Raw genomic sequence first — 20,466 nt, 5'->3', positions numbered from 1 at the left:
GGGTTGTGGTCTACTTTTAACCATAGAAGTTAGTTTATACGTAAGAAAATATAACAGCAGAACTAGGATGTCAGAAGGTAAGTATGAAGCCTACATGATCTGCTGCATTTTTTTTCTCAGAAGAAAATTTGGGGTCCACAGAAAGACTGGTTCCCCTCCTACCTCCCTAGCCACACCTTCTCTGCCTCCATCATAAAGGCTTCCCCTCAACCTTCTCCTAAACCTTCCCTCTTTGCCCCGCCCCATGCTCTCTCTCACTAATCTCCCTTATTCTCTTGGCTTCCAAGCAAATAACCCCCCAAATCCATGTTGCTTGCTGTGATCTTTCTCCATGAATCCAGAGCATATTTCATTACTTTCAAGTGTCTTGGTGAAAATGTCACACCACTCAAATCCTTCTCTGGGAAGATGAGCCACGTTGTTTAACTGATACATTGGAGATGACCAGGGAGCCCAATGTCATGGCAGACTGCTCTCTTAGTCAACGTGCCCAAACAGTACCCATCATCTCTGTGCCTGACCACGCCCCCAAGCCCCCAACTCATTGCTGATCCCACACCACCCTCTCTGTGAGACTGGAATCTTTGTCATCATCTTCTCCCTTTCTCCTTGAACAGTCTTCCCTGGTCAACAGGTCTCACATCTGTCTTGTTTTGCATATCATCGCTGTCCAACTTCAAGCCCTCATCATCCATCTCCAGTCTCCCTAGCCTTTCCTCTACTTGCTTTCCCAATGCCTGCCCTACACACAGCTGACAGGCATCTTCTTCCCTAAACAGACCGGCGTGTTCTACTCCCTAGCAATGCCCTTAACACTATCCCTGCGTCCTGGGTGAATTTGCCAGTTGCTCAGTGGAAGTGACCTCCTTCCTTGCTCTTTTTAAAAAAGCAACCTCAGCCTGGCCTGTGGGGGTGCAATGGATAAAGCGTTGACCTGGAACACTGATTCGAAACCCTGGGCTTGCCTGGTCAAGGCACATATGGGAGTTGATGCTTCCTGCTCCTCCTCTCCTTCTCTCTCTCTCTCTCTCTCTCTCTCTCTCTCTCTCTCTCTCTCTTTCTCCCTCTTCTTTCTAAAATGAATAAATAAAATCTTGAAAAGTAAATAAAAAGCTACCCCAAACTTACAGAAAACTTGCAAGTACAGTTCAAACAGTATTTTTGTTCCTGGCCCGTTTGAGAATGAACTGCAGACCTGACGCCCTGGAAATTTTAGCATGAATTTCCCATAAACAAGGGGACATCCTCCGACTTACATAGTACGACCCTTTTAAAAGTTAACATTGATACAGCGCTACCCTCTAATCCTTAAGCCCCGTGCCGACTCTCCCCATAACACCACTGTCACCGCAGAAGGATCCAGTTCAGAGTCACGTGTGCATCAGGTCTCACATCTGCTCGGGCGTCTTCAGTCCGGAGCAGCTCCTCATGCTTTCCTTGGTGTTTATGTCCTGGGCATGTTTGAAGACTGCAGTCCCAACATGTACAAATGCTCCTCAGTTTGGGGTTGACCTGTTGCTTCTTCTACATTAGCTTTAGGCAGGAATAAGGCATCTTTGTCAGGAACACGGCAGGAGAGGTGCTGGGTCCTACTCCTTGCATCTTACGGCGTGGTGCACGATTTCAATTTGCCCCTGTTCCGGCGACATTCGCTTGGATCCCTTGAGTAGAGAATGGTGTCTTCTAGGTTCCTCATCAACAGTGACTCTGTTCCCTTTCATCCGTATTTTGTGGAAACCATTGAAACTCTGTAAATATTTCATTCCCCATCAGATTTTCAATTGAGTCACTTGTTTATTTATATCAGCATGGACTAGTAGTTTCCTATTTTATTCGGTGTGTTAAGTATAACCCCTTACTATCATTTTTTGCCTTCTCTCCTATGACATTTCCCTATATTGAAAGGGTTTTAACCACTTTCTGGCCACAGAGCCCTAGGTTTATCAAAACCATGTACTTCATTCCTATACAGGGGATGGTTGTTATCTGAGTTTTTTGTTACCCCAGTGCACACAGATATGACTTGCTTATGAAGCAGAACTTGTCATACCATGAAACTATGCACTAATGGATCATAACACAGTCTATACTCAAATAAAAGCTCTCCCTGTTTTACACTAGCAGCCATTTTCACCCATTACATGAACACTTTTGTGGTTTGTAACAACATCCAAAATTACAATTCAAATTCAATGCAAATCGGTTCGTGAGGTGAAATTGCAAATCTTGCAGAGGCGCGGGGGTTTCATGAAGTCCATGAAAGTAATTTAGCAAAGCCGTGCAAAGCCCTGAGTGAGGCAGATAACAACCACCAGAGAGAAAACAGGAAGGGGGGAACGAGATGATACGAACGACAAGGATTCAGAAAAGACCCGAAAAAATCAGTAAGGCCATCGCATATCTTTGTGGAATTAAAAAGTGACCCTCTTTCTGAATGTGACTTCAAAGTCAAAAAAGAAGTAAGAAATAACATCACAATTTTATCAGGAAAAAAATGTTTCAATTATTTTTTTTTTTTCCTCTAAGCACATGGCTGAAACAATCATCTAAATTGTGTTAGGGCATAAAGTTATTTTCATAATTTTGGTGTCAATTTTGCTTTTCAGAATAAAATGGCAATCAAATATTTTCTTCTTTAGTCACTGTGAAGTTCCAGTCCCTTCTGTCAGTGGGTCCCCTTTAAATGGTTATCTATAGGTCATGATGCACACTCAGCAGAGACTCAAAGGCACTGTGGCAGGAGAGAACCTCTGTCCTCTTAGATGCCCTTGCATGTGTCACCCCTCTCCCAGTCCCAACATCTCCTCTTTCTCCACCCCTCCCTCCCCGGCCCCATGCTTATTTTTCACTTTCTAATTTCACTTTCTTCATTTATCAAAAGAAGAAAATCTCCCAGCCCACGGACTTCACAAAGAGTTGTTCCTATTGTCAAATGAGTTCCCTGATGATAATAGCAGTTGCCAACAGATTCGGAACCTTTATTCTACGTCAGCCCATGTGCCGTAAGAGCTTAAATAGATTATGGCAATGGGCTCTCCCAAACTTGTGGTAAAAGCCGTAATTTTCTTGCATTTTACAGATAAGCAAACTGAAGCTCCAGAAAGTTAAGTTACTGAAGTGTCCTCAGTCGTTGCAAGAGTAAAAATCTGAATCCCAATAGTTTAAGCTCTTGGCTGCTAGGCTGTCCTGTGTGTATGAGCTTCGAGAACTGAATGGTGCTATTCTTATAGGCATCATTATTATCGCTTGCCTGTGTGTGCTCTGAACTCCAGAAGACACTGGGTGATAACAGGAAACATTACTAGAACTCATTCCTTGTGTGTGTGGCTGGTTGTTTGGACTCCAGAACACTTCACTACTGGCACCAAGTGGTACCCATAGGCATTGCCTAACCCTGCTCAGACCAGTGACCCTAGTCTATAGGCCTTGGGAAACCAATTTGGCTGTGAGTAATAAAATGGAACCAGACCTACTCACCCCAGAGGACATTTCTCATGGCCCCCACGCCCTGCCCCAGCAGCTCTGGCAGAGGTTGACCTTGGTCACTGCTCCAGCTCCTCCAGGCCCTGGTGGGTGGGACCAGGCACACAAGGGCCTAAAAGGAAGTTTGGTTTCTGTTAGATAACAGAAGAGTCAAGATATAGGTGGGGCTCAGCGCTGGGCACTAGAATTGGCTGTTGGAAGATGCAAACAAGCGTGTTAAATGCTTACCTATAAGATGAGTAAGAAGTCATCCACCGTGCGCTCTGTCCTCAGAACCCCCATGACTACCTGGAGCAGCAGGAACAGCATTCCCTTGGCTACCTACAGATAGCCCTGTTTACTGGCCCTCCCTCTGCTCAGGCTGTGAGCGCCTGACACCATGGGACAGGAGACTCGCTACTCTGCTTTGCATCTGCCCCAGCCGGCTCCTGCAGGGCCCAGGTTGGTGAGTGGGTGCTAATTTGCCTAGCAGGCATGAAGCGGGCTATATGTTACCATTGCCCCGTAAGGGAGGGAAGTTACCCGGAAGGTGTGTGATCTGATAAAGGCAGTAAAATCAACTGATTTCTCATAATCACAGAAGACCCGAGGGGTGGGCACTGGCGAAGGGGGCGGGGGAGGAAGGAAGAGCCATATTTGTTGATACATGCAAAGACCCCCAATCAAAGCATTTGGTTGGAGGGAAGGGTACTTGAGAAGGTCCCCTTGTCTCACACATGAGGAAGGTGAGACCCCAAAAAGCCTCAGGACTAGAGCAAATAAGCCCAGACGATACAAGACAAAGCCAGCGATCACACCAAGCCTGGGCCTTCCGATCTGGACCTTTCACGCCAGCACTCCCGCTGCGGTTAACATCACACACCCACGGTTAACATCACACACCCACGGTTAACATCACACACCCACGCGTGACCAAACATGAAGCTGTGAAATGGCTTGTGTCTATGTCCTTAAGCAGAAGCCATAGCTTAAGCATGTCGGGCAAGAAAGCTTGGAGCAGGGATCTCTCATCAGAGGGTTTGGGGTGGGTGCGGCGGATGCGTGCCGGATTTGCCTGCCCACCAGCGCTAGCGCTTCTGTTGTTCAGATGCCACACTGTACAGGAGTCTCCTGCTGAGGGGACAAGTGGGTTAATATCCAGCTTGAGCTTTGCTCACTCAACCCTGTGTCCTGGGTGTGGTGTGGGGCTGCTTCTGCGGGAAGGAAGACAGGTGTCGCCCCCCACACCAGATGGTGGCAGCACAGGGCTGCTTCAGCCTGGAGGGGGTGCCAATGTCCAACTCACAGGGTCCCCTCTGGGCTAGCTATGGCTTCCTGCATCCATTCCCCCTTCTGCTGAAGCTGTAATATCATTTTATGTTGGGGAACCAGCCCCAACCCAATCTCAGTGCTATGGTTTCATGGAGCTGACCCTACTCCCATGTCTAGCTATGGACCGGTGACCCACGCCTGTAATCAGTTTAAGGATGATTACAGGCACAAGACTCAAGGAGCATCAAGTCCAGAGTGATTGCTGGAGCTACTGGTCCCGAGGCAACCTTTGCCCTGGAGTTGCTCATCTTGCTAGAGGAAGAGGAAAAGAAGAAGACATTGTTGGAAACCTTGGGATCAGTTGTGTCTGCCCAGGTTCACACACCCCCCCCCCCTTATATTAACTAATTATCTGCACCAATTCTCTTTTTGGCTTAGGCTGGGCTGTCCTGAGCTCTGTCTCTGGCAACCAAAGGAGTCCTGACCACTGAAGGGAGAGAGTGCGTGTTTCACCCGGTAAGAAAAGCCCCTCTACCAGATTGCCCAAGAGCTCTCTCCAAATCTGAACCAGTTCTCATCACACGTGCTGGTCCCCCAGGGTGTGTTAGGAGCCCTGGGTGGTGGGGGGCCTGCCGGCTAGCGCACACCTGTGCTCTCCACCCCTTCCCTTTTGCTCGGGCTCGGAAACGCTGACACACTCCTCCCTCGGGTCACCCACAGCACCGGCAGGGAGAGACCTGCATTTTAAATTCCATGTAAGCTTTCAGCAGAGCCCGGTAACCAAATGAGACAGCCATGGAAAATATATGATTTTCATTATTATGACAAGGGAAGCAGAACTGTCTAATTGCTTTTGTCCACTGGTGTATAAAGATTGAGACCAGATGTGTTTAAATAAAAATAAAAAATAAAAAAGGAAAAGAAAGAAAAAAAATAAAAAGCTCATGTTGGCTGTGGCTTTGAACAAAGCAGTCTGATTTCCTCTCTCTCTCTCTCTCTCTCTCTCTCTCTCTCTCTCTCTCGGGAGGGTGACATGAAACTGTCTTAACTGCTTGTAAGTTTGCATAGCCTTGTTGATTTTGCTTTTCACAGAAGATAAAATTGTGAAATTGGCCTTGAAAACTTTGTTTTTGCTTCCCTCCATTCAAACGGGCGGCTGCTGGGCGCACCGGGCTCGCGGGTCCCTTCCCTCTGGACTGCGGCGCCCTGCAGAGGGTTGTGGGCGCGGAGTCGGGTGAAGACGGGACCCTCCTCCCCTCCGCTGATTGGGGACCGAAGTCTTCACATGGAAATCCGCAGGAACCGCGGAGATGATGAGCTTTAAATAGAACCACCCGGGGCCCAGCTTCTGTGTCTCATTTTTCCACAAGAGCCCCTAAATCTGCTACAACATTTTTTTTTTTAACCTCTCCAGTTATTTTTAGCGCACCCAGCCCGCAGGCCTGGAGGCCCGATTGACGTCCTGAGTTGAGGGTGGAGTTCACATCTCCTTGGGCAAAGGTGCATTTATTTAAAGCAGGCGAAACAAAACAAACAGAAAAGGTGCAGCCCCAAAGGCCGCGATGCGATCGAGGCCAGGCTGCTGGGCCCAGATGCGTCCCTGTGAAGCCTGGGCTGCCAGCTGGAAAATACAGTTCATTGAGAGATTACCTGGAATCATTTTTGTCCCTGAGAATTCAGAGCGGTGTCTGGTGGATTGGGAAAAGAAGGCTGCTGGGAACAGGTGGTTTACTGAGGGTCTCGCTAACCATGCATCCGGCGTGTTGAGCCAAGCCTGGAAAATGGGAACAAATGGAAAAATGGGAACAAATGGAAGGCAGGCTCCCCCATCAAACCTCAAAGGGGGATCCTCAGTCCCGGTTCCTGGTGGCGAGCGAACCACTTTCTCATCTGCTGGGGAAGAGGAGGTTGTTAGGTCGCTGCTGCTTCCAGCCCTCAGAAGCTGTGTGGTCGCATTTCTGAATAATTACAGGGATCTCAAAGCTCCCCGGGGGTCCTTTCTACTCTCTACAGAGCCCCCACACACAGTTAACCCCAGATCTGGGGGAGATAAATAACTTGACTTAATTTCCCTCACCTATTTCATAGGCAATAAGCCCTCAGGGCTAATACGGGAAGAGAGAAACAGCAATGTGTGTGTAAGGAAGAATAGGAGGTTTTAAAAACTTTTGCTAAACTGGGCAACATTCCCCAACACTCCTTTCCACACGCCCATCTCTCCATCTGTCTGTCTATCACCATTCCAAATCAGAGCCCCGCAGAACTCAGGCCTCTCTTTTCTAATATGGTGCCCTTGGCTTTAAGTTAACTCCAAGCTGATTTCCAGAGGGAGTGACTAATGTGTGGCGTTAATGAGAACAGCCATTACAGAGAAATTGCTGTGGAGAGAGCTGTGGGCTCATTCTGGTGCTGCTTTTAAGGGCCAGGTGACCTTGGACAAGTCATTTAGCTGCTACGAGCCTTGGTTTTCTCCTCTCTGGGATGGGGGCAGATCTAAGGACTCCTTCGCAGCCTCGTGACGAAGATTAAATGAGAAATGAACCTGGTGCTCAATAAACGGAACTGCAATTCTGATGAGATCGTTACCATACAGAGCCTCCCTTATAAGGTAACCCCAGATTTGATGCTGTATGTCTCCCCAAAAGTGTGGCTGCGTTTAAAAGGGGTTTGGCCCTTGGATGAATGGAGCACAGTCTCCGCTACAATGGGGAACCCAGGATTCCAGCACGTTCTCCTGCAAGGGCCTGTGCAAGAGATGTCTGCTCAAATATGCTCCTTCTAAGGGAGACGGTTGCCCAACAGCCCCACAAGAGAGACCTGGAGGAGCAGACCTGGGGGGCCATGTTCCGAATCATGAAGTCCTGCTGCCCACATCACCCACCACCTCCGCAGGACCCCAACTGACGGGACCAGGGAAAGACACTCGACAGGATCAAGCTGTCCCCCAGGCTGGCCTTTCCATACTTGGGAATTTGAACTGGGAAACTGGGAGGAACCGAGGCAGTGGCAGCAGGATCTAAAGCCGGGGGTCCTGGTGCTGGGAGAAAGGAGGAACCGTGAACAGAAGGAGCTCGGGGAATAACAGTGCAGCTGACCTGTTCTCCAATTTCCACTTCCTGTCTACGTGTCTCCTTACCGCAAACCACCTCCCTCTGGAGGCTGGAGAAGTGAGACACCTTCCCGGCCTTAAGTAGTGTGCTGAACTGTGGCTCCGAAGGAGACGTGTCCACATCTTAACCCCTGGATCCTGTGAATGCCACCTTACACAGGGAACGGGTCTTTGCAGGTGTGATTGGGTTAAGGATCTTGACTTGATGTCGTCTTGGATTATCTGGGTGAATAAACCCAAACTCCAATGACAAAGGTCCTTAGAAGAGACAGAAAAGAAGACACAAAGAAACAGAGAGAGAGAAAGGTACATGAGGGTGGAGACAGAGATTAGAATTATGCTTCCACAAAGCAAGGAGTGCCTGGAGAGGCCAGGAAGGATGGTCCCCTTGAGCCTCTGGAAGGAGAGCAGGCCCGCCAATGCTTTGATTTTGGACTTCTGGCCTCTAGAACTGTGAGAGAATAAATTTCTGTTGTCTTAAGCCTCCAGGTTTGGGGCAATGTATAACAAAAGCCACAGGAAACTAATATATCTTGCAAACCAAAATTGCCTGACTACAACAGATATGTCAAAGTTAAAGGAGAGAGAGTCTTGGAGGAATTATGCCTACTCCTACTCTAAACACGGAGGTACCTAGCACAAGCTAGCATCTCCTTAGTTTTTATCTCTAAATATTGTTCACTGCTGTAGCTACAATAAAATAATACAGAAATAGCTACTACTAGTGGAGCACATATTAGGCACCAGGAAAATTTAATGTTTTATACTCAATCCTCAGAGCTTTTTCTTTAATTCACAGAAAATCCTTTTCCTTAATCCTGCCCTAATGTCATTCCCATTTTACAGCTAAAGAAACTGAGGTTTAGAGAAGGGGAGTAACCAGGGCTGGTGGCCAGGCTAAACCCTCCAGCCCAGAAGAACAGGGCATTCTAAGCTTCCGTTCTCCAATAGAAGAGGTCTCTGCAGGCCTATACCACCACATCGGATCAGACATATATGACAGGTCCAGGCCGCTTGGCATCATGGCAGGCAGAAAGAAGTCATTCTGAACCCAGATCCTGACACTACTTACTGGCTGAGGAACCATGGGACACCTACTGCTTATACGAGCCTCAGTTTCCTCTCCCAAGAAACAGGAATTATAATGCTCCACGTCTAGTATTAGGATGAAAGTAAAACACTGGGCTCAGCAAGGAGCAGAGGCTTGGCCAAGCTTTGTCTGAGATGGGAGGTAACTGTCAGTTCCTGAAGCTACTAGTCCTACCTGAGACCCCCAGGGCCTTTCAAAGGTCCTTGAATTAATACCTAACCTTTGTTAAAGGTGTTTACAATCCTCATCTCTAACAAGTCAGTTTCCAACTTTGTCTTTGTCCCATGGAACAAGGCTCTAACCAACAGAGCTATCCGTCCAGGATTACCTTTGTCTTTAAAATTATGCACTTAAGGTATTGCTCGATTGGTTAGAACGTCATCCTGATACTCAAAGGTTGTGAGTTTGATCCTGGTCAGGGCACATACAGGAGCAAATCAATATTTCTGTCTGTCTCTCTCTCTCCAAAATCAATAAATACATTTTAAAAAATAAAAATAATCAAAATTATCTGACCAGGAGACTCAAGGAGAGTGGTTAAAAATGTGCATTCCAGGGCCTCACTCTACTGTGGTAGAACCTGACTTCTTTAATAAGCAGTCCCAGTTGGCTACTAAAGTTAGAAAAGTTTAGAAAGCTTCAACTTTAGTGGTCATGCCAAATACCTAGGGATCCTGTCGAAATGCAGATTCTGGGTCAGCCAGTTGGGTCGGCCAGAGAGTCTGCATTTTTTACAAGCTCCCAGGGGATCCGGGTGGGTCTTTGGGGAGCCACCCTCCGGGCAGCACGAGAAGCTAACAAACATGATGCGAACTGAATGTCAAGTCCTTAGTTATAATTCACAAGGTCTGTCAGTGCTTTAGAATTTTTGCAAGACTTTTCACATTCATGTTCTTTAGCCAGCAGAACAATCATATGAAGTGGACATGTTCCACTCTTGACATGTGAGGTCTGATTTCTGGAAGGGGAAGGGTGCCCATTTGTAAAAGGGACGTTCCCAGCACACGCTCACTCGCGCATTCGGTCATCAAAGAGATCGTGCACCCGCGGAGCTGCTGAGGACTCCCCCAAAGGAGAAAAAAAGGCAGGCGGCTCCACAATTCTCTCATGGAAGTGCTTGGTGAGCACTTTCACATTGTGTCATCCCTTACAGAAATTTCCCCTCTGGGATCCACACACTCACTCACTCACACACACACATACACTCACTCACTCACACACACACACCCTGAGCTGTGCCTGCCTGTCACTCGAACCATTGCAGTCACAGGTCGTCTGCTCCACTGGATGAGGCTCTGTCATCACTTCCCCACTTTTGTGACCTTGGCTTTCCTTTCCCTGCTGTCTGGGTGCACATTCTAATATTTTTAAACTTTTACTTTGATATAATTTCAAAAAAAAATTTAAGATTTTAGTTATTTATTTTAGAGAGGAGAGAGAGAATGGGAGGAGGAGCAGGAAGCATCAACTCCCGTAGGTGCCTCAACCCGGCAAGCCCAGGGTTTTGAAATGGTGACCTCAGCATTCCAGGTTGACGTCTTATCCACTGCGCCACCACAGGTCACGCAATAATTTCAATTTTTTTTCTTTCTTTTTCTTTCTTTCTTTTTTTTTTTTTTTGGAGAAGCAGGAAGGCAGACAAACTTTGCATGTGCCTCAACCAGGATCCGGAAAGCCCCCTATGGGGGGATGCTCTGCCCATCTAGAGCCACTGCTCCATTGCTCAGGCAACCAAGCTATTTTAGCACCCGAGGCGAGGCCATGGAGCCATCCTCAGTGCCAGGGCCAACTTGCTCGAACCATTCAAGTCATGGCTGCGGAAGGAGAAAAGAGAGAGAGAGAGAGAGAGAGAGAGAGAGAGAAGAGGAAGGGTGGAGAAGCAAATGGGTGCTTCTTCTGGGTGCCCTGACCGGGAATCGAACCCAGGACTTCCACACGTCAGGCCGACGCTCTACAACTGAGCCAACCAGCCAGGACCAATATAATTTCACATTTTGAGAAGAGTTGCAGTAACACTAGAAATAGTAAAAGGATGCAGCCACTTTTTTTTTTCCTTTTTCTGAACCATTTATGCCAACCTAATATTTCAGCATGTACCTCTAAGAGCAAATATATCATATGTAACTCTGGTATAGTTTTCAAATTCAGGAAATTTAGCATCAATGCAATCCTGTTATCTGAGTTGTAGTCCACATTCATATTCTGCCAGTTTTCCACTGATGCCATTTCCAGCAGTTTCCCTCCCAATTCAGGATCAGGGATTATACAGTGCATTTAGTTGTCAAAGTCTCTTTATTCTTCTTCAATCTAGAAGCATCAACCTTTAAAATTGTTTTTTCATTTTAGTCTTCCCTGACATTTCCATTTAAAAAGAATTATTTTTAAATTTATTAATCTTAGAGCATGCATGTGAGAGAGAGAGAGAGAGAGAAGCAAAACATCAATCTGTTCCTTTATGTGCCCAGACCAGGGATTGAATCCACCACAACCTTTGCATCTCGGGATGACACTCTAACCAACCAGGCCATATGGCCAGGGTGACATCACTATTTTTTTTTTTTTTTTACAGAGAGAGAAAGAGAGTCAGAGAGAGGGATAGACAGGGACAAACAGACAGGAACAGAGAGATGAGAAGCATCAATCATTAGTTTGCAACACTTTAGTTGTTCATTGATTGCTTTCTCATATGTGCCTTGACCACGGGCCTTCAGCAGATCAAATAACCCCTTGCTCGAGCCAGCGACCTTGGGCTCAAGCTGGTGAGCTTTTGCTCAAACCAGATGAGCCTGTGCTCAAGCTGGTGACCTCAGGGTCTCGAACCTGGATCTTCCACATCCCAGTCCGACACTCTATCCACTGCGCCACCGCCTGGTCAGGCACATCACCATTTTTGAAGAGTATAGGCCCGTCGTTTTGTAGACTGTCTCCCAATTTAGGTCTGTCTTATTCTGGCCTCACGATTCGATTCAGGTTGTGCGTCTTTGGCAGGAACATCTCGGGTGTGATGCTGTCCCTCTAGATGCACGGCATTGGTGTGTCCCATTCCTGAGAATATCCACTCTGACCACTTGGGTCAGGCATCAGGCACTGTCCACCAGGTTTCTCCACTTTTCCTCTTTGATTTTAATAATAGAGGATGGTATTTTTTAAGATCTAACAAAACTAATTCATAAAACTGTCTCTTGGCACCACCTGCTATGTTTGTCATTCTTTCGTCCAAACTCTACTTTAGTCCAGGGAGCATATAAAGCCTCACATACATAACATGTAAGCCTTTTCCCTCTTTTTTTTCCCTCTCAGGCATGTATCTCCTAAACGCTAAGGGTCCCCAGGAGACTTGCAACCAGGCGAGCAGGGGACAGCGGCAGCTCCTCCTGGGCTAACCCCCCGGACCTGTCTCCAAGGCCCCTTTTCTCTGACTGTCCAGTGAGCCGAAGCAGAGCACTGCCTAGCCTTTCTCCTGTTGCTGCTACCCTAAGCCCTTCCTGGTTTCTCAGTCCCCAACTTTAATAAACGTACCCCTCAAAAAACGTTTAAGATGGTCTCTACCCTCCCATTGCTTTGTTGGGGTGACAGATTCCAAAGTTCCCAAATTCTGGAGTATTGAGTCTGCTCGTTATATTGGCTACTTCTTTTATCAGTTTTGTAAGCTGAACACAGAGCTGTATGAGGAGCAGGATGGAATATAACCATTTTGGCCGTGAAAACCAAGCGCTTGTTAAACTCTCTAGCAAACAGTAGAACTAATGAATCTAGAATATTCAACTAGATCAAGCAAAGAACTGAAATAATAATATAGGTATACAGGCTAAAGCATAGATTTTTGCTGTAAAACCTGTTTCAATATTTTGTGCTTTTTTTTTTTTTTTGGATTTTTCTAAAGTTGGAAACGGGGAGGCAGTCAGACAGACTCCCGTATGCGCCCGACCGGGATCCACCCGGCATGCCCACCAGGGGGTGATGCTCTGCCCATCTTGGGGTGTCGCTCTGCCACAATCAGAGCCATTCTAGCGCCTGAGGCAGAGGCCACAGAGCCATCCTCAGTGCCCGGGCCAACTTTGCTCCAATGGAGCCTTGGCTGCTGGAGAGGAAGAGAGAGACAGAAAGGAAGGAGAAGGGAAGGGGTGGAGAAGCAGATGGGCGCTTCTCCTGTGTGCCCTGGCCAGGAATTGAACCTGGGACTCCTGCACACCAGGCTGACGCTCTACCACTGAGCCAACTGGCCAGGGCTGTGCTTTTGAAATAATGATTGCTTTTTCTTTGAGCTTGATATCTTAATAGACTGATTCCTTGAGTTGTTGGAATAAAACCTGATTTAAAAGGAACTAAGAGCCTGACCAGGTGGTGGTGCAGTGGATAGCGCATTGGCCTGGAATGCAGAGGCTGCTGGCTTGAGCGCAGGCTCATTTGGCTTGAGCATGGGCTCGCCAGCTTGAGCATTGGGTCTCTGGTTTGAGCGTGGAATTATAGACATGACCCCATGGTCACTGGCTTGAGCCCAAAGGTCACTGACTTGAAGCCCAAGGTCACTGGCTTGAGCCCAAGGTTGTTGGCTTGAGCAAGGGGTCACTCGCTCTGCTGCAGCCCCCCAGTCAAGGCACATATGAGAAAGCAATCACTGAACAACTGAAGTGCTACAACTACAAATTGATGCTTCCCATCTCTCTCCCTTTCTCTCTCATACACACAAATAAAATAAAATAAAATAAAAAATTTTAAAAAGGAACCAAGAGAAGAATGGCAAGTCAGTACCTAACCTGGAGGCACATTTAACCTGCTGTCGTGTGACTGCAAATGTTCTGGTCTTTGCTTACTCATTTTCCCTTCTGTGATGAATCTGTCCCCAGTATGAATTGTCAAAAGAAGGGGGAGAAGCACACTGACAAAAATCTATTTCTTGTGCAACTTGCAAGTATGCATCATACTGTGTCACTTACTAATTTTGAGTGTTAGAAAAAAAATGATAAAAATATGCAGAATTAAAGAACAACATATATATGGCTCAGCTATTTGAAAAGATAGTTCCCATTCTATCATTGCTTGATTTGCATAATTTCAGATTGATATTACTATTACAATTACCGGTTTTGCTACAATCTTTTTTTTTTTTTTTTTTTACTTAACAACAAAAAAACGTAGGCTCAGTTTCTAACAATTTCCCAGCAGCTTAGACCGAATGCACTGGTCCAGTTTTGTTTTGAGTGCCTTTTCCTAGGAAGGACCTGCTTCACAATGCTGCCGTGTGCCTGACAAAAACACTCAAGTAAGCAGCCCAAGACGGTGGTCAGTGGGTGTTTTAGGTCATTGCTTGTTAAATTTTGGGGGTTTTGATGGATTTTATAGAGAGGAGTGGAAGAGAGACGGCGAAAGAGAGAGAGAAACATCAAATTGTCATTCCACTTATTTATACTATTATTGGGTGACTCCTGTATGTGCCTGACCCAGGGATAGAACCCACAACCTCAGCATATCGGATTGACACTTCAACCAGTTGAGCTACCTGGTCAGGCCATGATTGTTAAATTAAAAAAAAAAATGATTACTTACTCTCAACCTGCTTTCTCTTAGGTCTGGCTACATTTTGAGATCTGTCAGCTGTGAGGTAGTTTTAAAAGCTATTCTTTTGTACTATGTAAATCATACATGCTCACCATGGAAAAGGCAGGATACAACACAGTAAAGACTTATTACTCATAATTCCCATCCAGAAATAATTATATATAAATAATCGTATTGTATATTTGAAATACCCAAGGCATTTTTTATTCCCTTTCATGTGGTAAAATATATATATTTATAAACATATATATATGTAAGGCACACACACATTTTATACTTAAGCTGTGGCTTTTTTTTTTTTTTTTCTGAAGCTGGAAACAGGGAGAGACAGTCAGACAGACTCCCGCATGCGCCCGACCGGGATCCACCCGGCACGCCCACCAGGGACGATGCTCTGCCCACCAGGGGGCGATGCTCTGCCCCTCCAGGGCGTCGCTGTGTCGCGACCAGAGCCACTCTATCACCTGGGGCAGAGGCCAAGGAGCCATCCCCAGCGCCCGGGCCATCTTTGCTCCAATGGAGCCTTGGCTGCGGGAGGGGAAGAGAGAGACAGAGAGGAAGGAGGGGGTGGGGGGTGGAGAAGCAAATGGGCGCTTCTCCTATGTGCCCTGGCCGGGAATCGAACCCGGGTCCCCCGCACGCCAGGCCGACACTCTACCGCTGAGCCAACCAGCCAGGGCCACTTTTTTTTTTTTTAAAGACTTTTTTTATTATTGACTTTAGAGAGAGGAAGGGAGAGAGAGAGACAGAAACAGATGGAAAATTGATCTGTTCCTGTATGTGCCCTAACGGAATCGAACCTGCAACCTTTGCATTTTGGGACAATGCTCTAACCAAATGAGCTCTCTGGCCAGGACTTAAGCCATAGCTTCTTAACTGGGCTGCAAAGAAAATGGCTGGTGTTGCTCCCACAACTCCTCCCACTTGGGTGCCCCAGCCTGGCTCCTAGCGGCCAGCCCTGTAGCTTAGCGACAGCTATTCAGAGGCTGCGAAAATCCATTTGGCCAATGAATGTGACAAGCCAGAAGTCCCTGGGAGTTAACTGCCCTCTTTGGGAGGCCCTCAACATGTGCCTGACATGTGTGGGCTGTAAATGTCCCAGCTCCTTCTTCTCTTGGCTGTGAGGGTTGTGAGCTGTGTGTCCTATATCACTTTCTGGAGTTTCTCTGCAGGTCGAAGCTTCAGTTGCTCCCTCTGGTAGCTGGCTTACTGGTATACCCTTAATTGGCTGCTCCACAGACTGACTGACTGTATCTCCCCCATTTTTATATGTTGAAAACTCATCCCCAATGGGATAAAATTTGGAGGGGAGACCTTTGGGAGGTGCTTGGGTCATGAGGGTGGAGCCCTGGTTGAATGGGATTAGTGCCTTATAAAAGACACCCTAGGTACAAACTTCTGGTTATAAGATAAACAAGTCATGGGAACGTCATGTATAGCATGGTGATTATTGTTAATAATCCTGTATTGTGTATTTGAGAGTTCCTAAGAGAGTGGATCTTAAAAGTTCTCATCACAAAGAAAAACTTCATTACCATGTAATAGAAAATGATTACCAAAAAAAATTGTTATTTTGCACGGTGATGGATGTTAACTAAGCTTACTGCGGTGTCGTTTCACAATATATACGTATATCAAATCATTACGTTGTATACCTAAAACTAGTACAATGTTATATGTCAATTATATCTCAATTAAAGAGAGAGCAAGAGACCACAGAGAGCTCCCTGGCCCCTTTGACGGGGCTCCCTGGCCTCTTCAGCAGGGAGACAGTCGACTATGAATGAGGAGCAGGCTCTCCCCAGACACCGAATCTATAGGCTACTTGTCTGTGGACATCTCAGCCTCCAGAGCAGTGGTTCCCAACCTTTCTAATGCCGTGACCCCGCAATACAGTTCCTCATGTTGCGGTGACCCCAAACCAAAACATAATTTTGGTGGCTACTTCATAACTGTAATTTTGCTACAGTTATGATTCGGAATGTAAATATACCTGATATGCACTATGTATTTTCCGATGGCTTTAGGCGACCCTGCCGGGGTCGCGACCCACAGGTGGAGAACCGCTGCTCTAGAACTGTGAGAAATAGGTTTCGTTGTTTGTGTCACCCAGGAAGTGGTCCTGTGTTATATCACCCCAAACAGACTACCACAGCGGCCTTCCCTGCCCTCTCCCTGGCCCGTCTCTGTACCTCGTCCCAGATGTCTAACTATCCTGACTCCCCAATGGTGGATTCAGCTAAAAGAAAGGTCCAGCAACTTGCCAGACACTGTAGGGGGAGTCGGTGATGGAGCCAGGATTGAAACGGTGAGGTCTCTTCAGAGCCAATTCTTGTAACTGCTAAGATGAAATTGCTTCCTCAACTTGGGGACCCCCTTGGGGATCCTGAACTTGGGGCTAGCTGGGATCAAAGAGGTGGGGAGAACGAGGTCGCTTTCTCAGGTGCTGTTATGAAGGTCCCATGGCCCAGCCCACAAAACTTACCACCATCTTTTAGGACACCCCAACGAAGGAGATGTTCTTCATCAGTCCGATGTCACACACTTATCAGACCACACATTGTCCTTCTGTCTGTCTAACCACGCTGCCGGTAACCGGCTTTCCTTACTTTAATCTCCTGTACGTAAATGCTGAAAGCAGGGCAGCCAGAGGGCGAGTGGTGACCTGAGGTTCATACCTAGGCAGGGTGCCCACTGCTTGGGACAGGAGCAATGGCTGTCTTTGTTTCCGGACAGCCTTCCTGTTGCTTTGGGCTGGCAGAGGCTGGGGCTTTGCCCTGCATGTGGCAGATGGGCAGAAAGTTCGGACAGTCTGCATGCCTGGCGCAAAGCCCCAAAGGACACACAAATGTCTTTGTGGAGGATGCCAGGGCTGACCCGCGCCACAGAGAGCCGTGTGATATCCTTTAGAAGGGATGCGGCCCCTTTCCTTTCAAAGGAAAACCCATGTTTCAGAACCACTAGGGAGTAAGGAGCCAGACAACATGAAATCGTGATCCTTTGTCCCTCTGAGATGAGAGTGAGGTTGCATACTTCCCAAGGAAGCATGTGATTTCTTTCTGTAAGGCATGATTCATTCCAGAAAGGCCCACTTTGTTTTCCTCAGGATGGGGGATTAGAATCAGTATCTTGAACATATAAACAGGAGCAACATCCCCTAGGATCACATTTTAAAAAGGGTGGGTAGCGCCTGACCTGTGGTGGCGCAGTGGATAAAGCGTCGACCTGGAAATGCTGAGGTCGCCGGTTCGAAACCCTGGGCTTGCCTGGTCAAGGCACATATGGGAGTTGATGCTTCCAACTCCTCCCCCCTTCTCTCTCTCTCTCTCTCTCCTCTGTCTCTCTCTCTCTCTCTCCTCTCTAAAAATGAATAAATAAAATTTTTAAAAATTAAAAAAAAAAAAAGGGTGGGTAGCTTGGTTGGTTAGAGCACCGTCCCGAAACACAAAGGTTGTGGGTTTGACCCCCAGTCAGGGCACATACAGGAACAGATCGATGTTTCTCTCTCTCTCTCTCTCTCTCCCTCCTTCCTTCCTGCCCTCCTTTCCTCTCTCTCAAAATCAATAAATGTTTCTAAAAATTAAAATAAATAAATACAAATAAAAAAATAGAATCTAATTCTGTAAGGGCTCATGAGGTCGGTGTTCAGTTTTCTGTATATTACTGATGGTGACAAGATCCACGATCTCCATTTTACACTTACGTCCACGTAAGCCCTCAATGGGAACCCAGGGGCCACTGCCTGAAATCCGTCCTGAGCCTGAAGTCAGCGGAGGTAGCTTCTTCTATTTCCTACAGGGCTCCCCAGGGTTTGCGGGAAGAAACCAGATCTGTGCGGGCCAGCATGCCACCCGGGCCGTTCTAAGACTAACCCTCCTCGGGCTAACCTTTAGCTGAAGGGTATCCAGGTCTTCCTCTCGGGAAGAGGCCATCTCTCCTTTACCTTGTCCCCAGGTTCCAACCCCACTTTTCTTTATTCTCTTGGCCGCCAGCACTGTCCTCTCCAGCTCTCGAAGGCTCCCCGCCTCTCAAGCTCGTCCCTGTCCTCTCCGCTTCCCTGTCACACTGCCCTTGTTTAGAAGGCTTCCCCATGAGCCCTCTTCATAGAATGCTTTCCCCAGTAATATCAGGGAGACAGTCTGGGAGAAAAAATATCAACAAATATAGGAAGAGCCTGACCTGTGGTGGCGCAGTGGATAAAGCGTCGACCTGGAAATGCTGAGGTTGCCGGTTCGAAACCCTGGGCTTGCCTGGTCAAGGTACATATGGGAGTTGATGCTTCCAGCTCCTCCCCCCTTCTCTCTCTCTGTCTCTCCTCTCTCTCTCTCTCTCTCTCTCTCTCTGTGTGTGTGTGTGTGTGTGTGTGTGTGTGTATATATATATATATATGAAAAAAGGGTTTTTGGGGGGGTTGGTATTTTTTTTACAGTGACAGAGAGAGGGATAGATAGGGACAGACAGACAGGAACAGAGAAAGATGAGAAGCATCAATTATTAGTTTTTCGTTGTGACACCTTAGTTGTTCATTGATTGCTTTCTCATATGTGCCTTGACCGCGGGCCTTCAGCAGACTGAGTAGCCCCTTGCCAGAGACCTTGGGTCCAAGCTGGTGAGCTTTTGCTCAAACCAGATGAGCCCGCGCTCAAGCTGGCGACCTCGGGGTCTCAAACCTGGGTCCTCCACATCCCAGTCCAACACTCTATCCACTGTGCCACTGCCTGGTCAGGCAGAAGAAAGGTTTTTAAAAAAGCAATCATAAAAATGAGTAATGGTTATTGTGAAGATTAAATGAGATCAGAGAGAAGAAGTATGTGACCCAAGATGTAAAAGAAATGGTAGAATTGCAAAGTCCTGATATGGGACAAGCTAAGCTGAGCTGTCTCGGTAATAATAATGGCATCCTCTTCATGATCCCACAGGAAAGATCTAACTAAAGGTCTGCCTCAGAGCTGTCCAAAAGAAATATAATGCAAGCCACATATGTAATAAAATGTCTAGCAGCCACATTAAAAAAGTAAAAACAGCCTGACTAGGTGGTGGCGCAGTGGATAGAGCGTCGGACTGGCATGCGGAGGACCCAGGTTCGAGACCCTGAGGTCGCCAGCTTGAGCACAGGCTCATCTGATTTGAGCAAAGCTCACCAGCTTGGACCCAAGGTCGTTGGCTCGAGCAAGGGGTTACTTGGTCTGCTGAAGGCCCGCGGTCAAGGCACATATGAGAAAGCAATCAATGAACAACTAAGGAGTCCCAACGAAAAACTAATCATTGATGCTTCTCATCTCTCTCCGTTCCTGTCTGTTTGTCCCTATCTATCCCTCTCTCTGTAAAAAACAAAACAAAAACAAATGAATAAAAACCCCTGCACTTGCCCAATCAAGGCACATATGACAAGCAATCAATGAAGAGCTAGAGTGAAGCAACTATGAATTGACACTTCTATCCCCCTACCCCCCATCTTCTCTCTATAAAAAAAAGAAAGAAAGAAAAACAAATAGGTAAAATTCATCTTAATAGTGTGTTTTTGGCCCTGGCTGGTTGGCTCAGTGGATACAGTGTTGGCCCAGCGTATAGATGACCTGGGTTCGATTCCCCATCAGGGCACATAAGAGAAGTGACCATCTACTTCTCTCCACCCCCCTCCCACTTCTCTCCCTCTTCCTCTCCCACAGCCAGTGGCCTGATTGGTTCTAGCGTTGGCCCGAGGTGCTGAGGATAGCTCAGGTGATTAGAGCATAGGCCCCAGACCGGGGTTGCCAGGTGGATCCTCGTCAGATGGCTTGCTGGAATCTGTCCCACTATCTCCCCTCCTCTCATTTAAAAAAAACAACCATGTTTTTTATCCAAATTTAATCATCTCAATATGTAATTAATATCAAAAGTTAAGGTGATATTTTACAATATTTTTTTATAGAGAGTCTATGAAAGCTGGCATGTATTTTTCACTTAAAGCATGTCACCATCCAGACCTTTCAAG

General features: G+C 47.0%; 1 long non-coding RNA gene across 1 annotated transcript; it reads left to right on the top strand.

The window, feature by feature from the left end:
* Positions 1-3,745: 3,745 nt before the first annotated feature.
* LOC136382485 (uncharacterized) lies at positions 3,746-12,372 on the top strand. The gene is made up of 3 exons (XR_010747241.1): positions 3,746-3,924; positions 5,173-5,250; positions 12,234-12,372. It is a non-coding gene; the product is annotated as an uncharacterized lncRNA (long non-coding RNA).
* Positions 12,373-20,466: the final 8,094 nt, after the last annotated feature.

Source organism: Saccopteryx leptura, chromosome 10, assembly GCF_036850995.1.
Source record: "Saccopteryx leptura isolate mSacLep1 chromosome 10, mSacLep1_pri_phased_curated, whole genome shotgun sequence".
Lineage (NCBI taxonomy): Eukaryota > Metazoa > Chordata > Mammalia > Chiroptera > Emballonuridae > Saccopteryx > Saccopteryx leptura.
Note: the sequence above shows the minus strand (reverse complement) of the source record. Positions and strands in the feature narration are given on the sequence as shown.